General features: G+C 43.8%; 1 long non-coding RNA gene across 5 annotated transcripts in view; it reads left to right on the forward strand.

Moving 5' to 3' along the window:
• Nucleotides 1-13,457, forward strand: part of LOC307181269 — a 1,277,915-nt gene that overhangs the window by 309,470 nt on the left and 954,988 nt on the right. The window contains exon 1 of one of the 5 annotated variants that reach the window (XR_013826275.1): nucleotides 7,911-7,966. The exons of the other annotated variants lie outside the window; for them this stretch is intronic. This is a non-coding gene — a long non-coding RNA (uncharacterized lncRNA). Of the gene's footprint in view, nucleotides 1-7,910; nucleotides 7,967-13,457 lie in introns of those variants that run through there. 5 annotated transcript variants of the gene reach the window in all.

The raw sequence follows: 13,457 nt of genomic DNA on the forward strand, positions 1-13,457 counted from the left end.
TGAATCTACTCATTATGCTGCTATGGGCCTGATGACATAGATTTCATTGCTGAGTGATACTGCATTGTACTTAAGTACCACAAGTTCTTTATCCATTTTTCACTTTCTGCGATGTTGAACTTGTACTGTAAACGAGGTTCTTGTAAACAGAGCCGTTCCAAACTTTGGGGTGGCTGTGTCTTTTTGATTTTAATTTCCCTAAGCTATAGGACCATAAGTGGAAGTGCCCTGGGCTCTGTTGCTTTGTTTTTTAGATGTTTCAGGAAACACCATACACTTCTCCCAAGTGTCTGTTGGCAATTTACATCCCGCCCATCAGCATAACAAGGCTCCCAGTTCTCCATGGCCTGTCCTGCCTTTCTGGATTTTACACTTTTTTCAGATGGCCCTTTTGACCGGGGGGAAGTGAGACTTCATTGTAGTGCAGATTTCCTTTGCAAGCTTGCTTGGTTGGCCAAAAAGGGCGTATGCGTTTTTTCCTGAATATATTTAGGAAAAAACGCATACGCCCTTTTTGGCCAAGTGCATCATTGTGGACGTTCTGCCTCTTTTCCTATGCTTTCAATGCAATTCCAGTCTACCTCCTGAAATCGGTTTCCTGCAATTCTGCCCCGCTTTCAAGTCCTCTTGGCAGCCTTACTTCAGTCTATTTTTGGACGATAGCTGTCATTTATAACTCTGCAGGTTTGTGAATTACAGTGCCCCTGAGCTCCTTTCTTCAACTCACTTTCTTGTGACCTGGCTGCAACACCGCAGGATGGCTTCAGGCCCTAATCTCGTTCCGGCCCGGCATGCTGAGCCTTTGGTTAATTCCTCTTCCTGGTGGGAAATGAGAGTTAAATTTGCCCGTCCAGACACCTCCAGCTAGCCTCTCATTGGTTCTCGCTATTCCTGTTCATCTTCCGCAGAAATTGCAAACTGGGCCAAACAGGAGTTTAAAGGGACTGACTCTCCAAGTGGGGAGAGTGTTAGTAAAGTGTCTGGAATGTTGCACCCGAGTACCAGGGGAGGAAAACTGAGACATATTTGAACACGTCTCCCGATCACATGGTTGATCATACTCTAGGTTCCACATGCATGTTTTAGCTGAAGGAAGAATACCTTAAACCTGGGTAGTTGAAACCCGTGGAATGGGTACCATGCAATATGACTTCAAAGGGTCTTCATTTGCTCACCGCACCTCTCCAATCCTATCACTGCTGCATTTATGCCCCTGTACACATGCTTGATTCTCTTTCGGAGACATAGCAATCCATAGGTTTTAAGATACTTACTAGTCAGGTACATTCTTAGGCGTTTAATATGGGGTGTTGAGTCCATTTCGTTGAGCAAGGAGTAGCTCTTGTCTATTCCATATTTGGCTTAAGGAACTTTATCTGTACTCATTTCAATCTCTGGTTTTATGCAGCACCCCAACTCACCTTTACCCTTAAGCAAGAATAAGTTGGTTTTCTAAATTTGAGACCCTGTTCTGTTCTGTAATTCAGTTCCTGTGTAGCCAAGTTTACATTCCGTGTATTACTGATATCTTATGATGTTTCTTTTTCTGTGTGACTTATTTCAGTTAGAATCATCATACCTGAATCCACTCATTGTGCTGCTAAGGGCCTGATGACACAGATTTCATTGCTGAGTGATATTGCTTTGTAAGTAAATACCACAACTTCTTTATCCATTTTTCACTTTCTGCGATGTTGAACTTGTACTGTAAACGAGGTTCTTGTAAACAGAGCCGTTCCAAACTTTGGGGTGGCTGTGTCTTTTTGATTTTAATTTCCCTAAGCTATAGGACCATAAGTGGAAGTGCCCTAGGTTCTGTTGCTTTGTTTTTTAGATGTTTCAGGAAACACCATACACTTCTCCCGAGTGGTTGTTGGCAATTTACATCCCGCCCATCAGCATAACAAGGCTGCCAGTTCTCCATGGCCTGTCCTGCCTTTCTGGATTTTACACTTTTTTCAGATGGCCCTTTTGACCGGGGGGAAGTGAGACTTCATTGTAGTGCAGATTTCCTTTGCAAGGTTGCTTGGTTGGCCAAAAAGGGCGTATGCGTTTTTTCCTGAATATATTCAGGAAAAAACGCATACGCCCTTTTTGGCCAAGTGCATCATTGTGGACGTTCTGCCTCTTTTCCTATGCTTTCAATGCAATTCCAGTCTACCTCCTGAAATCGGTTTCCTGCAATTCTGCCCCGCTTTCAAGTCCTCTTGGCAGCCTTACTTCAGTCTATTTTTGGACGATAGCTGTCATTTATAACTCTGCAGGTTTGTGAATTACAGTGCCCCTGAGCTCCTTTCTTCAACTACTTTCTTGTGACCTGGCCGCAACACCGCAGGATGGCTTCAGGCCCTAATCTCGTTCTGGCCCGGCATGCTGAGCCTTTGGTTAATTCCTCTTCCTGGTGGGAAATGAGAGTTAAATTTGCCCGTCCAGACACCTCCAGCTAGCCTCTCATTGGTTCTCGCTATTCCTGTTCATCTTCCGCAGAAATTGCAAACTGGGCCAAACAGGAGGTTAAAGGGACTGACTCTCCAAGTGGGGAGAGTGTTAGTAAAGCGTCTGGAATGTTGCACCCGAGTACCAGGGGAGGAAAACTGAGACATATTTGAACACGTCTCCCGTTCACATGGTTGATCATACTTGGGTTCCACATGCATGTTTTAGCTGAAGGAAGAATATCTTAAACCTGGAAAGTTAAGACCCGTGTAATGGGTACCATGCAATATGACTTCAAAGGGTCTTCATTTGCTCACCGAACCTCTCCAATCCTATCACTGCTGCGTTTATGCCCCTGTAAACATGCTTGATTCTCTTTCGGTGACATAGCAATCCATAGGTTTTATGATACTTACTAGTCAGGTACATTCTTAGGCGTTTAATATGGGGTGTTGAGTCCAATTTGTTGAGCAAGGAGTAGCTCTTGTCTATTCCATATTTGACTTAAGGAACTTTATCTGTGCTCATTTCAATCTCTGGTTTTATGCAGCACCCCAACTCACCTTTACTCTTAAGCAAGCATGAGTTGGTTTTCTAAATTTGAGACCCTGTTCTGTTCTGTAATTCAGTTCCTGTGTAGCCAAGTTTACATTCCGTGTATTACTGATATCTTATGATGTTTCTTTTTCTGTGTGACTTATTTCAGTTAGAATCATCGTACCTGAATCTACTCATTATGCTGCTATGGGCCTGATGACATAGATTTCATTGCTGAGTGATACTGCATTGTACTTAAGTACCACAAGTTCTTTATCCATTTTTCACTTTCTGCGATGTTGAACTTGTACTGTAAACGAGGTTCTTGTAAACAGAGCCGTTCCAAACTTTGGGGTGGCTGTGTCTTTTTGATTTTAATTTCCCTAAGCTATAGGACCATAAGTGGCAGTGCCCTAGGCTCTGTTGCTTTGTTTTTTAGATGTTTCAGGAAACACCATACACTTCTCCCGAGTGTCTGTTGGCAATTTACATCCCGCCCATCAGCATAACAAGGCTCCCAGTTCTCAATGGCCTGTTGCCTTTCTGGATTTTACACTTTTTCAGATGGCCCTTTTGACCGGGGAGAAGTGAGACTTCATTGTAGTGCAGATTTCCTTTGCAAGCTTGCTTGGTTGGCCCAAAAGGGCGTATGCGTTTTTTCCTGAATATATTCAGGAAAAAACGCATACGCCCTTTTTGGCCAAGTGCATCATTGTGGACGTTCTGCCTCTTTTCCTATGCTTTCAATGCAATTCCAGTCTACCTCCTGAAATCGGTTTCCTGCAATTCTGCCCCGCTTTCAAGTCCTCTTGGCAGCCTTACTTCAGTCTATTTTTGGACGATAGCTGTCATTTATAACTCTGCAGGTTTGTGAATTACAGTGCCCCTGAGCTCCTTTCTTCAACTCGCTTTCATTTGACCTGGCCGCAACACCGCAGGATGGCTTCAGGCCCTAATCTGGTTCCGGCACGGCATGCTGAGCCTTTGGTTATTTCCTCTTCCTGGTGGGAAATGAGAGTTAAATTTGCCCGTCCAGACACCTCCAGCTAGTCTCTCATTGGTTCTCGCTATTCCTGTTCATCTTCCGCAGAAATTGCAAACTGGGCCAAACAGGAGGTTAAAGGGACTGACTCTCCAAGTGGGGAGAGTGTTAGTAAAGCGTCTGGAATGTTGCACCCGAGTACCAGGGGAGGAAAACTGAGACATATTTGAACACGTCTCCCGATCATATGGTTGATCATACTCTGGGTTCCACATGCATGTTTTAGCTGAAGGAAGAATACCTTAAACCTGGAGAGTTGAGACCCGTGTAATGGGTACCATGCAATATGACTTCAAAGGGTCTTCATTTGCTCACCGAACCTCTCCAATCCTATCACTGCTGCGTTTTTGCCCCTGTACACATGCTTGATTCTCTTTCGGAGACATAGCAATCCATAGGTTTTAAGATACTTACTAGTCAGGTACATTCTTAGGCGTTTAATATGCGGTGTTGAGTCCATTTCGTTGAGCAAGGAGTAGCTCTTGTCTATTCCATATTTGACTTAAGGAACTTTATCTGTGCTCATTTCAATCTCTGGTTTTATGCAGCACCCCAACTCACCTTTACCCTTAAGCAAGCATAAGTTGGTTTTCTAAATTTGAGAACCTGTTCTGTTTTGGAATTCAGTTCCTGTGTAGCCAAGTTTACATTCCGTGTATTAGTGATATCTTATGATGTTTCTTTTTCTGTGTGACTTATTTCAGTTAGAATCATCGTACCTGAATCTACTCATTATGCTGCTACGGGCCTGATGACATAGATTTCATTGCTGAGTGATACTGCATTGTACGTAAGTACCACAAGTTCTTTATCCATTTTTCACTTTCTGCGATGTTGAACTTGTACTGTAAACGAGGTTCTTGTAAATAGCGCCGTTCCAAACTTTGGGGTGGCTGTGTCTTTTTGATTTTAATTTCCCTAAGCTATAGGACCATAAGTGGAAGTGCCCTAGGCTCTGTTGCTTTGTTTTTTAGATGTTTCAGGAAACACCATACACTTCTCCCGAGTGTCTGTTGCCAATTTACATCCCGCCCATCAGCATAACAAGGCTCCCAGTTCTCAATGGCCTGTTGCCTTTCTGGATTTTACACTTTTTTCAGATGGCCCTTTTGACCGGGGGGAAGTGAGACTTCATTGTAGTGCAGATTTCCTTTGCAAGCTTGCTTGGTTGGCCAAAAAGGGCGTATGCGTTTTTTCCTGAATATATTCAGGAAAAAACGCATACGCCCTTTTTGGCCAAGTGCATCATTGTGGACGTTCTGCCTCTTTTCCTATGCTTTCAATGCAATTGCAGTCTACCTCCTGAAATCGGTTTCCTGCAATTCTGCCCCGCTTTCAAGTCCTCTTGGCAGCCTTACTTCAGTCTATTTTTGGACGATAGCTGTCATTTATAACTCTGCAGGTTTGTGAATTACAGTGCCCCTGAGCTCCTTTCTTCAACTCGCTTTCTTGTGATCTGGCCGCAACACCGCAGGATGGCTTCAGGCCCTAATCTGGTTCCGGCCCGGCATGCTGAGCCTTTGGTTAATTCCTCTTCCTGGTGGGAAATGAGAGTTAAATTTGCCCGTCCAGACACCTCCAGCTAGCCTCTCATTGGTTCTCGCTATTCCTGTTCATCTTCCGCAGAAATTGCAAACTGGGCCAAACAGGAGGTTAAAGGGACTGACTCTCCAAGTGGGGAGAGTGTTAGTAAAGCGTCTGGAATGTTGCACCCGAGTACCAGGGGAGGAAAACTGAGACATATTTGAACACGTCTCCCGTTCACATGGTTGATCATACTTGGGTTCCACATGCATGTTTTAGCTGAAGGAAGAATACCTTAAACCTGGAGAGTTAAGACCCGTGTAATGGGTACCATGCAATATGACTTCAAAGGGTCTTCATTTGCTCACCAAACCTCTCCAATCCTATCACTGCTGCGTTTATGCCCCTGTACACATGCTTGATTCTCTTTCGGTGACATAGCAATCCATAGGTTTTAAGATACTTACTAGTCAGGTACATTCTTAGGCGTTTAATATGGGGTGTTGAGTCCAATTTGTTGAGCAAGGAGTAGCTCTTGTCTATTCCATATTTGACTTAAGGAACTTTATCTGTGCTCATTTCAATCTCTGGTTTTATGCAGCACCCCAACTCACCTTTACTCTTAAGCAAGCATGAGTTGGTTTTCTAAATTTGAGACCCTGTTCTGTTCTGTAATTCAGTTCCTGTGTAGCCAAGTTTACATTCCATGTATTACTGATATCTTATGATGTTTCTTTTTCTGTGTGACTTACTTCAGTTAGAATCATCATACCTGAATCCACTCATTGTGCTGCTAAGGGCCTGATGACACAGATTTCATTGCTGAGTGATATTGCTTTGTAAGTAAATACCACAACTTCTTTATCCATTTTTCACTTTCTGCGATGTTGAACTTGTACTGTAAACGAGGTTCTTGTAAACAGAGGCGTCCCAAACTTTGGGGTGGCTGTGTCTTTTTGATTTTAATTTCCCTAAGCTATAGGACCATAAGTGGCAGTGCTCTATGCTCTGTTGCTTTGTTTTTTAGATGTTTCAGGAAACACCATACACTTCTCCCGAGTGTCTGTTGGCAATTTACATCCCGCCCATCAGCATAACAAGGCTCCCAGTTCTCCATGGCCTGTCCTGCCTTTCTGGATTTTACACTTTTTTCAGATGGCCCTTTTGACCGGGGGGAAGTGAGACTTCATTGTAGTGCAGATTTCCTTTGCAAGCTTGCTTGGTTGGCCAAAAAGGGCGTATGCGTTTTTTTCTGAATATATTCAGGAAAAAACGCATACGCCCTTTTTGGCCAAGTGCATCATTGTGGACGTTCTGCCTCTTTTCCTATGCTTTCAATGCAATTCCAGTCTACCTCCTGAAATCGGTTTCCTGCAATTCTGCCCCGCTTTCAAGTCCTCTTGGCAGCCTTACTTCAGTCTATTTTTGGACGATAGCTGTCATTTATAACTCTGCAGGTTTGTGAATTACAGTGCCCCTGAGCTCCTTTCTTCAACTCGCTTTCTTGTGACCTGGCCGCAACACCGCAGGATGGCTTCAGGCCCTAATCTGGTTCCGGCACGGCACGCTGAGCCTTTGGTTATTTCCTCTTCCTGGTGGGAAATGAGAGTTAAATTTGCCCGTCCAGACACCTCCAGCTAGCCTCTCATTGGTTCTCGCTATTCCTGTTCATCTTCCGCAGAAATTGCAAACTGGGCCAAACAGGAGGTTAAAGGGACTGACTCTCCAAGTGGGGAGAGTGTTAGTAAAGCGCCTGGAATGTTGCACCTGAGTACCAGGGGAGGAAAACTGAGACATATTTGAACACGTCTCCCGATCATATGGTTGATCATACTCTGGGTTCCACATGCATGTTTTAGCTGAAGGAAGAATACCTTAAACCTGGAGAGTTGAGACCCGTGTAATGGGTACCATGCAATATGACTTCAAAGGGTCTTCATTTGCTCACCGAACCTATCCAATCCTATCACTGCTGCGTTTATGCCCCTGTACACATGCTTGATTCTCTTTCGGAGATATAGCAATCCATAGGTTTTAATATACTTACTAGTCAGGTACATTCTTAGGCGTTTAATATGCGGTGTTGAGTCCATTTCGTTGAGCAAGGAGTAGCTCTTGTCTATTCCATATTTGACTTAAGGAACTTTATCTGTGCTCATTTCAATCTCTGGTTTTATGCAGCACCCCAACTCACCTTTACCCTTAAGCAAGCATAAGTTGGTTTTCTAAATTTGAGAACCTGTTCTGTTTTGGAATTCAGTTCCTGTGTAGCCAAGTTTACATTCCGTGTATTAGTGATATCTTATGATGTTTCTTTTTCTGTGTGACTTATTTCAGTTAGAATCATCGTACCTGAATCTACTCATTATGCTGCTATGGGCCTGATGACATAGATTTCATTGCTGAGTGATACTGCATTGTACTTAAGTACCACAAGTTCTTTATCCATTTTTCACTTTCTGCGATGTTGAACTTGTACTGTAAACGAGGTTCTTGTAAACAGAGCCGTTCCAAACTTTGGGGTGGCTGTGTCTTTTTGATTTTAATTTCCCTAAGCTATAGGACCATAAGTGGAAGTGCCCTGGGCTCTGTTGCTTTGTTTTTTAGATGTTTCAGGAAACACCATACACTTCTCCCAAGTGTCTGTTGGCAATTTACATCCCGCCCATCAGCATAACAAGGCTCCCAGTTCTCCATGGCCTGTCCTGCCTTTCTGGATTTTACACTTTTTTCAGATGGCCCTTTTGACCGGGGGGAAGTGAGACTTCACTGTAGTGCAGATTTCCTTTGCAAGCTTGCTTGGTTGGCCAAAAAGGGCGTATGCGTTTTTTCCTGAATATATTTAGGAAAAAACGCATATGCCCTTTTTGGCCAAGTGCATCATTGTGGACGTTCTGCCTCTTTTCCTATGCTTTCAATGCAATTCCAGTCTACCTCCTGAAATCGGTTTCCTGCAATTCTGCCCCGCTTTCAAGTCCTCTTGGCAGCCTTACTTCAGTCTATTTTTGGACGATAGCTGTCATTTATAACTCTGCAGGTTTGTGAATTACAGTGCCCCTGAGCTCCTTTCTTCAACTCACTTTCTTGTGACCTGGCTGCAACACCGCAGGATGGCTTCAGGCCCTAATCTCGTTCCGGCCCGGCATGCTGAGCCTTTGGTTAATTCCTCTTCCTGGTGGGAAATGAGAGTTAAATTTGCCCGTCCAGACACCTCCAGCTAGCCTCTCATTGGTTCTCGCTATTCCTGTTCATCTTCCGCAGAAATTGCAAACTGGGCCAAACAGGAGGTTAAAGGGACTGACTCTCCAAGTGGGGAGAGTGTTAGTAAAGTGTCTGGAATGTTGCACCCGAGTACCAGGGGAGGAAAACTGAGACATATTTGAACACGTCTCCCGATCACATGGTTGATCATACTCTAGGTTCCACATGCATGTTTTAGCTGAAGGAAGAATACCTTAAACCTGGGTAGTTGAAACCCGTGGAATGGGTACCATGCAATATGACTTCAAAGGGTCTTCATTTGCTCACCGCACCTCTCCAATCCTATCACTGCTGCATTTATGCCCCTGTACACATGCTTGATTCTCTTTCGGAGACATAGCAATCCATAGGTTTTAAGATACTTACTAGTCAGGTACATTCTTAGGCGTTTAATATGGGGTGTTGAGTCCATTTCGTTGAGCAAGGAGTAGCTCTTGTCTATTCCATATTTGGCTTAAGGAACTTTATCTGTACTCATTTCAATCTCTGGTTTTATGCAGCACCCCAACTCACCTTTACCCTTAAGCAAGAATAAGTTGGTTTTCTAAATTTGAGACCCTGTTCTGTTCTGTAATTCAGTTCCTGTGTAGCCAAGTTTACATTCCGTGTATTACTGATATCTTATGATGTTTCTTTTTCTGTGTGACTTATTTCAGTTAGAATCATCATACCTGAATCCACTCATTGTGCTGCTAAGGCCCTGATGACACAGATTTCATTGCTGAGTGATATTGCTTTGTAAGTAAATACCACAACTTCTTTATCCATTTTTCACTTTCTGCGATGTTGAACTTGTACTGTAAACGAGGTTCTTGTAAACAGAGCCGTTCCAAACTTTGGGGTGGCTGTGTCTTTTTGATTTTAATTTCCCTAAGCTATAGGACCATAAGTGGAAGTGCCCTAGGCTCTGTTGCTTTGTTTTTTAGATGTTTCAGGAAACACCATACACCTCTCCCAAGTGTCTGTTGGCAATTTACATCCCGCCCATCAGCATAACAAGGCTGCCAGTTCTCAATGGCCTGTTGCCTTTCTGGATTTTACACTTTTTTCAGATGGCCCTTTTGGCCGGGGGGAAGTGAGACTTCATTGTAGTGCAGATTTCCTTTGCAAGCTTGCTTGGTTGGCCAAAAAGGGCGTATGCGTTTTTTCCTGAATATATTCAGGAAAAAACGCACACGCCCTTTTTGGCCAAGTGCATCATTGTGGACGTTCTGCCTCTTTTCCTATGCTTTCAATGCAATTCCAGTCTACCTCCTGAAATCGGTTTCCTGCAATTCTGCCCCGCTTTCAAGTCCTCTTGGCAGCCTTACTTCAGTCTATTTTTGGACGATAGCTGTCATTTATAACTCTGCAGGTTTGTGAATTACAGTGCCCCTGAGCTCCTTTCTTCAACTCGCTTTCTTGTGACCTGGCCGCAACACCGCAGGATGGCTTCAGGCCCTAATCTGGTTCCGGCCCGGCACGCTGAGCCTTTGGTTATTTCCTCTTCCTGGTGGGAAATGAGAGTTAAATTTGCCCGTCCAGACACCTCCAGCTAGCCTCTCATTGGTTCTCGCTATTCCTGTTCATCTTCCGCAGAAATTGCAAACTGGGCCAAACAGGAGGTTAAAGGGACTGACTCTCCAAGTGGGGAGAGTGTTAGTAAAGCGTCTGGAATGTTGCACCCGAGTACCAGGGGAGGAAAACTGAGACATATTTGAACACGTCTCCCGTTCACATGGTTGATCATACTTGGGTTCCACATGCATGTTTTAGCTGAAGGAAGAATACCTTAAACCTGGAGAGTTGAGACCCGTGTAATGGGTACCATGCAATATGACTTCAAAGGGTCTTCATTTGCTCACCGAACCTCTCCAATCCTATCACTGCTGCGTTTATGCCCCTGTACACATGCTTGATTCTCTTTCGGAGACATAGCAATCCATAGGTTTTACGATACTTACTGGTCAGGTTCATTCTTAGGCGTTTAATATGCGGTGTTGAGTCCATTTCGTTGAGCAAGGAGTAGCTCTTGTCTATTCCATATTTGGCTTAAGGAACTTTATCTGTGCTCATTTCAATCTCTGGTTTTATGCAGCACCCCAACTCACCTTTACCCTTAAGCAAGCATAAGTTGGTTTTCTAAATTTGAGACCCTGTTCTGTTCTGTAATTCAGTTCCTGTGTAGCCAAGTTTACATTCCGTGTATTAGTGATATCTTATGATGTTTCTTTTTCTGTGTGACTTATTTCAGTTAGAATCATCATACCTGAATCCACTCATTGTGCTGCTAAGGGCCTGATGACATAGATTTCATTGCTGAGTGATATTGCTTTGTAAGTCAATACCACAACTTCTTTATCCATTTTTCACTTTCTGCGATGTTGAACTTGTACTGTAAACGAGGTTCTTGTAAACAGAGCCGTTCCAAACTTTGGGGTGGCTGTGTCTTTTTGATTTTAATTTCCCTAAGCTATAGGACCATAAGTGGAAGTGCCCTAGGCTCTGTTGCTTTGTTTTTTAGATGTTTCAGGAAACACCATACACTTCTCCCAAGTGTCTGTTGGCAATTTACATCCCGCCCATCAGCATAACAAGGCTCCCAGTTCTCCATGGCCTGTCCTGCCTTTCTGGATTTTACACTTTTTTCAGATGGCCCTTTTGACCGGGGGGAAGTGAGACTTCATTGTAGTGCAGATTTCCTTTGCAAGCTTGCTTGGTTGGCCAAAAAGGGCGTATGCGTTTTTTCCTGAATATATTTAGGAAAAAACGCATACGCCCTTTTTGGCCAAGTGCATCATTGTGGACGTTCTGCCTCTTTTCCTATGCTTTCAATGCAATTCCAGTCTACCTCCTGAAATCGGTTTCCTGCAATTCTGCCCCGCTTTCAAGTCCTCTTGGCAGCCTTACTTCAGTCTATTTTTGGACGATAGCTGTCATTTATAACTCTGCAGGTTTGTGAATTACAGTGCCCCTGAGCTCCTTTCTTCAACTACTTTCTTGTGACCTGGCCGCAACACCGCAGGATGGCTTCAGGCCCTAATCTCGTTCTGGCCCGGCATGCTGAGCCTTTGGTTAATTCCTCTTCCTGGTGGGAAATGAGAGTTAAATTTGCCCGTCCAGACACCTCCAGCTAGCCTCTCATTGGTTCTCGCTATTCCTGTTCATCTTCCGCAGAAATTGCAAACTGGGCCAAACAGGAGGTTAAAGGGACTGACTCTCCAAGTGGGGAGAGTGTTAGTAAAGCGTCTGGAATGTTGCACCCGAGTACCAGGGGAGGAAAACTGAGACAATTTGAACACGTCTCCCGATCACATGGTTGATCATACTCTAGGTTCCACATGCATGTTTTAGCTGAAGGAAGAATACCTTAAACCTGGGTAGTTGAAACCCGTGGAATGGGTACCATGCAATATGACTTCAAAGGGTCTTCATTTGCTCACCGCACCTCTCCAATCTTATCACTGCTGCATTTATGCCCCTGTACACATGCTTGATTCTCTTTCGGAGACATAGCAATCCATAGGTTTTAAGATACTTACTAGTCAGGTACATTCTTAGGCGTTTAATATGGGGTGTTGAGTCCATTTCGTTGAGCAAGGAGTAGCTCTTGTCTATTCCATATTTGGCTTAAGGAACTTTATCTGTGCTCATTTCAATCTCTGGTTTTATGCAGCACCCGAACTCACCTTTACCCTTAAGCAAGAATAAGTTGGTTTTCTAAATTTGAGACCCTGTTCTGTTCTGTAATTCAGTTCCTGTGTAGCCAAGTTTACATTCCGTGTATTACTGATATCTTACGATGTTTCTTTTTCTGTGTGACTTATTTCAGTTAGAATCATCATAACTGAATCCACTCATTGTGCTGCTAAGGGCCTGATGACACAGATTTCATTGCTGAGTGATATTGCTTTGTAAGTAAATACCACAACTTCTTTATCCATTTTTCACTTTCTGCAATGTTGAACTTGTACTGTAAACGAGGTTCTTGTAAACAGAGCCGTTCCAAACTTTGGGGTGGCTGTGTCTTTTTGATTTTAATTTCCCTAAGCTATAGGACCATAAGTGGAAGTGCCCTAGGTTCTGTTGCTTTGTTTTTTAGATGTTTCAGGAAACACCATACACTTCTCCCGAGTGGTTGTTGGCAATTTACATCCCGCCCATCAGCATAACAAGGCTGCCAGTTCTCCATGGCCTGTCCTGCCTTTCTGGATTTTACACTTTTTTCAGATGGCCCTTTTGACCGGGGGGAATTGAGACTTCATTGTAGTGCAGATTTCCTTTGCAAGCTTGCTTGGTTGGCCAAAAAGGGCGTATGCGTTTTTTCCTGAATATATTCAGGAAAAAACGCATACGCCCTTTTTGGCCAAGTGCATCATTGTGGACGTTCTGCCTCTTTTCCTATGCTTTCAATGCAATTCCAGTCTACCTCCTGAAATCGGTTTCCTGCAATTCTGCCCCGCTTTCAAGTCCTCTTGGCAGCCTTACTTCAGTCTATTTTTGGACGATAGCTGTCATTTATAACTCTGCAGGTTTGTGAATTACAGTGCCCCTGAGCTCCTTTTTTCAACTCGCTTTCTTTTGAGCTGGCCGCAACACCGCAGGATGGCTTCAGGCCCTAATCTGGTTCCGGTACGGCACACTGAGCCTTTGGTTATTTCCTCTTCCTGGTGGGAAA

Source organism: Stenella coeruleoalba, assembly GCF_951394435.1.
Source record: "Stenella coeruleoalba genome assembly, contig: scaffold_62, whole genome shotgun sequence".
In the NCBI taxonomy this organism is placed as follows: domain Eukaryota; kingdom Metazoa; phylum Chordata; class Mammalia; order Artiodactyla; family Delphinidae; genus Stenella; species Stenella coeruleoalba.